The sequence below is a fragment of the Stenella coeruleoalba genome (assembly GCF_951394435.1).
Source record: "Stenella coeruleoalba genome assembly, chromosome: 2".
NCBI lineage: Eukaryota > Metazoa > Chordata > Mammalia > Artiodactyla > Delphinidae > Stenella > Stenella coeruleoalba.
Genome location: NC_137147.1, coordinates 87,018,939 through 87,025,202, shown reverse-complemented (window position 1 = coordinate 87,025,202; position 6,264 = coordinate 87,018,939).

Here is a 6,264-nt window from a genome sequence, read left to right as displayed (position 1 = left end):
GACTGCAACAAAAAGAAGCATTGCGAGGTTAGATATAAATGGGTAACATTAACCGCGGGGGGCGGGCGGGGAGCGGTAGGCCACTTGAAAGGCTTCGGGAGGGTAAGCACTGCAGTAACGAGTTTTAAAGACCAAGTGAAATTTGCTCCAGTGCATTTCCCGTAGAAAGATTGCATGTGGTCCCTGGTCTGACTGAATGGCGCAATTGGAGATAAGCTGAACAGGTAAACTGATCGTAATAAAGGGTTTAAGATGGGTTAACCTGCACTCTGTCCTTCGGGCCATTGGGCTCCACTGCAGGATTTTCAGAGGCGTGCAGTTTCAGATATTTTTATTTTGTTTTTGTTGTTTTCTTAATTTATTTTTGAATATGTAACACACGTACTTGGTACAACGTTCAAGTTATAAAAGGGTATACACAGTGATCAGCCATTCTGTTTTTTCTGGTGGCAACTATTGTTTCCCATTTCTTGTGTACCTTTTCAGAGTCTACAAATAGTACACATTTTATAAAAGATGGTCTTCCAGAAGATATCCTACAGCCCACTTACTCAAAGTTTGTTCCTGATCAGCAACACCTGGGAGCTTGTCAGAAATGTAGAATCTCAGACTCCATCCCAGAATCAGAATCTGCCTTTTAACAAGATCCTCAGATGATTGTATGTTAAAGTGTGAGAGGCAATGCTATACAGCCATCCATTGATAAAGAGGGATTGGAAGGAGGTAAGACAGAAGGCAAGGAAAGACTAGAATGTAAGGTCCCTAGGGCACAACCTGTCTTTTATTAACAGTTATATCTCCAGCATTTGGCACAGTATCTAATACATCAGTAAATATTTTATGAATTAATAGAGAAGAACACCATCCTAAAGCAAGGCAGTGGCCAAAGAGGAAGGAACCAATCAGATAAATAGTTAAGGGTCAGAATCAACAGAATTTAGTGACTCTGATGATTAATTTTATGTGTCATCTTGGCTAGGCCATGGTACCCAGTTTTTGGTTAATCACTAGTCTAGTTGTTGCTGTGAATGTATTTTTTGTTTATGATTAACCTTTAAGATGCAGATTTTTAGTAAAACAGATTACCCTCCATAATGTGGATGGGTCTTATCCAATGAATTGAAGGCATTAAGAAAACACACCGAGGGCTTCCCTGGTGGCGCAGTGGTTAAGAATCTGCCTGCCAGTGCAGGGGACACGGGTTCGAGCCCTGGTCTGGGAAGATCCCACATGCCGTGGAACAACTAAGCCCGTGTGCCACAACTACTGAGCTTGTGCTCTAGAGCCCGCGAGCCACAACCACTGAAGCCTGCGTGCTTAGAGCCCGTGCTCTGCAACAAGAGAAGCCACCGCAATGAAGAGTAGCCCCCGCTCGCCGCAACCAGAGAAAGCCCACACGCGGCAACGAAGACCCAACACCGCCAAAAATAAATAAATAAAATTTTTAAAATTAATTATTTTTATTTTTTTTTAAAATGGGGGCTTCCCTGGTGGCGCAGTGGTTGAGAGTCCGCCTGCCGTTGCAGGGGACGCAGGTTCGTGACCCGGTCCGGGAGGATCCCACATGCCGCGGAGCGGCGGGGCCCGTGAGCCATGGCCGCTGAGCCTGCGCGTCCGGAGCCTGTGCTCCGCAACGGAAGAGGCCACAACAGTGAGAGGCCCGCGTACCGCAAAAAAAAAAAAAGAAAAAGAAAAAGAAAACACACTGAGGGACTTCCCTGGTGGCACCGTGGTTGGGAATCCGTCTGCCAATGCAGGGGACACGGGTTCGAGCCGTGAAGATCCCACATGCCTCAGAGCAACTAAGCCCAATGCACAACAACTACTGAGCCTGTGCTCTAGAGCCTGTGAGCCACAGCTGCTGAGCCGTGTGCCACAACTGCTGAAGCCCCTGCGCCTAGAGCCCAAGCTCTGCAACAAGAGAAGCCACTGCAATGAGAAGCCCGTGCACCGCAATGAAGAGTAGCCCCCGCGCTCCACAACTAGAGAAAGCCCACGCCCAGCAACGAAAACCAAAAAAATAATTAATTTTTTAAAAAAAGACAAGAAAACACACTGAGGAAAAAGGGATTCTGCCTACAGACTGCCTTTGGACTCTGCAGCATCAGCTCTTCCATGGGTCTCCAGCCTGCTGACCTGCCCTGCAGATTTGAGACTTGCCAGCTCCCACAATTACGTGAGCCAATTTCTCTTTCTTTTTCTTTCTTTCTTCCTTCCTTCCTTCCTTCCTTTCTTTCTTTCTTTCTCTCTCTCTCTCTCTCTTTCTTTCTTTTTCTCTGCGCTGCACAGCTTGTGGGATCTTAGTTCCTCAACCAAGGATTGAACCCGGGCCCTCAGCAGTGAACGTGCCATGTCCTAACCACTGGACAGCCAGGGAATTCCCTGTGAGCCATTTCTTAAAATAAATCTTTCTCTCTATATATACACATGCTACTGGTTCTGTTTCTCTGAATAACCCTAACACAGTGACTGACTGGATATGGAGGAGGAGGGGAAGGGAGCTGTAGAGGATGATGCCTTTGGAGATTGAGTGGAAGTAACATCCATCTATAGGTGCTCAAGTCAAAAACCTGGGAGCTATCCTTGCTTTCTGCCTCTCACTTACCCCTTAAATTTAGTCCATCACCAAGGTCTGTGAATTACTTCCAATGTTAATCTCGAATCCATGTCTCTTGCTACCACCTTAATCCAAGCTTTCTCTAGGCTGTTCTACTATAATATGCTTTCAGTTGGTTTTCCTTCTTCTACTCTTCCCTCTCCACAGTCCATTCACTATACACCAGGCAGTTTATTTAAAAAATGTAAATTAGATCATCACACCCCTTCCTCCTAGTTGAAATCCCTTTAGTGGCTTCTTGGTGTTTGTTTGTTTTGGATTTAGATTCAACTCCTTATGATGGCCTACAAGGCTCTGCATAATCTGACTCCTACCTCCCACCAACCCCCTTATGATGCCATTCCGTCTCATTAACATCATTGTTACTGGCCCTCTGAGGCTACTAAGCCTTTTCTTATTTTTGGACTTTGTGCTTGCTATTCTTTCTGTCTACAGTGCTCTTTCCACACCTTTACATGGTTGGCTTTTCTTCCTCCAAAATTCAGGTGTTACCTTTGTAGAAAGTTCTTCCCTGTTCTCCCTCCAGCAAGGGGCCTCTCCCAGTTACTCATCTTGTCACTCTGGTTTTGTCATAGCATTTATCACAATTTCTCATGACCTTGTTTCCTTATTTAATATCTGTTTGGAGCACAGGTATTTTGTCTGTGTTCTTTGCTACTGTATTCCCAGTGCCTGGCATGTAGTAAATGCTCCGTAAATGTTTCTGAAGATGCCTGAATGGTGTTTCTCACCATAATAAGGAATGAGGATAGGTTAAGTTTTGGCCACACAGATCTTGACATTCCTCTGAGGCATCCAAATAGAAATGTCTAGTATATATTTGGAACTAGAGAGGTCTGAGCCACAGATAGAGGATTAGGAGTTATCTGATGATGGGGGTAGATGGAATCAAGTGAAGTAGAGGCCATCTGAAGATAGGATAGAATGAGAAACCTTGAAGGACATCAACGTTTAAAAGTAGCCAGGAGAAAAAGGTATATAAAGGATAGTAAGTTAAAAAAAATTTTGTATCCTTCCAATTCTACTACATTTTTTAATACAAATTTTTAAATACTATGCAATATAGTATATTTGAAAATTCACTGTTGTAAGTCAGGAGACCTGAGTTCTAAACATTCAAATGATCAGATTATATTGAACTTAACACTGGACACTTATGGTGAGGAGTGGGGAAGGCTCACAATGATTTCTCCTTTTCTGGAAATCGTCCTAGTATACAAGAGTAGGTGGGCTCCCCAAGCCATTCTACTCCCTTACCATAGCTGATTTGAGAAGGGGGGTCAGAAGGAGATTATCTATGAATCTAATGAAGCTGTAGCTTCAGGGCCCCTCATTGCATAGGCCCCTTCCATTCTTCAAGAAAGCCCTCCAAATTGTATATGCTTCAAGCTGTATAAAATCTGAATCTGCCCCTAGGTGGGATATAAATAACCCAGTGGAACCATCAAATTATCTGGTAGCTAGTCTCCAAAGATGGCCCTTTAATGAATAGTAGCCAAGCCCTTATATAATTTTTGAGTCTGGGGTAGCCCTATGATTCATATTTAACCAGTAGAATAGGACAGAAGTGACACCCAAGGCTAGGCTATAACAAGCCTTGCAGCTTCCACCTGTGCCTTTTGGAATGCTCACACTGGTAGAAGCCAGCCGCCATTTAAGAAGCCTTATTACCCTAAGATTGCCATGCTGTTTCAAGATAACTTTACAGAGAGCCTGTTTAGGGAGAGAGAAGTATTCAGCCAGCCCCTGGCTGTTCCAGATTATCCCAGCAGAGATGCCAGACATGGGAGCAAAGAAGTCATCCTGGACATTCAGTCTAGTTGAACTGTCAGATGATTCCATCCACAGCTACCCTTTTTTTTTTTTTTTTTTTGCTGTGCAGCTTGTGGCATCCTAGTTCCCTGGCCAGGGATCAAACCCGGGCCCCCTGCAGTAGAAGCTTGGAGTCCTAACCACTGGACCACCAGGGAATTTGCAATCCACAACTACGATTTGATCACAACCACAGAAGACCCCAAGCAAAAGCTGTCCAGTTGAGCCCAGCCAGCCCACAGATCTGTGAGAGATAACTTATCTTAAGCCTCTTAAGTCTTGAGGTGAATTGTTATACAGTGATAACGGAAAGATTCTCTTTCCCAGGACTTTAGAATTTGGAACTCAAGACTCTCAGGGCCTGGGAGTTGGTGGCAGATGACAGCAGCCTGAAGGAAAGACCTCCTGATGAAGTGATGATTTCCCAAGCGACCTTACTTCCTCTTGCCTTCCCTTGAGGTCCAGTTGTCCAGCTCTTCCTTAAATGCCATGAGGTACCCCAGTATCTTTCCAGTAAATTCCATTATTGGCCTCAGCTAAAATTTTTAACGAATACATCATAGTAGTCTTATCTGCAGATAAGAAATCTTGAGAGGCTAAGCTCTGCTATACTTAAGTCTGTTTGGCACATAGTGGGCACTTAATAACTGTTGAATGACTGCATGAATAAATTTCTAGGCAAAACTGGTTTTTTCCTCAAAGAAAAACTCGCCCATCAGGCCATTGTTTCTCCTCATGAAAGGTAGTCTCAAAAGAAAATTAATACAGCTGCACCCCAAAGAAAGCTGCTTTTTTAATATATTACTAGTAAGCCCACAGCATTATAGCAATGACCTGAACTAGGAAATAGTAAATAATTGGCGAAGAAGGTGCCAGATTCAATCGAATATCCCAAGGTGAAGACTCAGGAAAGCAAGCCTGTGTATTTCTGAAGTGGTAGTACAGTCATCTGTAATTACTTGCCTGAAGATGTTCTAAGACAATGTACCTTCAAACAAACAAAAAATGTTAACAGAAAGAAGGTGAAATATAGGGGAGGTGAGGCCAAAGAATAAGATTTGGACAGTCCCCAGAGAAAAGGCTAAGCTGACCTGCAGACTTCTGGCAGATACCTAGCAGAGATGAAGATGAGGGCATCCTGTTGACTTGATATTAGCCGTTATGATTCTCTTTCAGTAGACCTTTTTTCTGGTTCTACCCTTACCAAGATGGCATCGGACTGTGATTTAGTTTCATAAGGAGGTAAATGAATGGAATTGATATTTGGCCTAAAAATTAGTGTTTTGTGAGTTTAGTTAGTGTGAACCAATTCCTCTGAATTTCATCAATTCTAAGTTGCACATTCAGAATCAATTTTCTGGACTTATAAATTGAAGTCCAAACTTTGAAATATGAGCTCATTCATTATATCATGTATTCAACAAATAATTATTGACGGCCTACCCTGTACCAAGTACTATTCTAGGCTCTGGGGTGTTAACTTCAAGGTATTAAACCACATGCAATTGAAACTAGGGTGTGAGAGTTGGAGGTGCTATGCAAAAAATACATGGGCTCTATGTATGCTTCATTGATAAAGTTTTGAAACAGAAATTGAGAATAGAATTTATTCACAGAATTGTGCATACTGCTTTTTGAAATAAAGAAGCTGGGAGACAATTGTCAAGAACTCTGTGCTGGAGACTTCGATTATTCCTTAAAACTAATCTGTGAACCACACACTGATCTCTAGGGAAACCCTATAATCACACATAACACTATTCCCATCTTACAGATGAGCAGAGTGACTGATCCGTGTTTGTTGAACAAATTAACATTAAAACTTCTACCTTTAA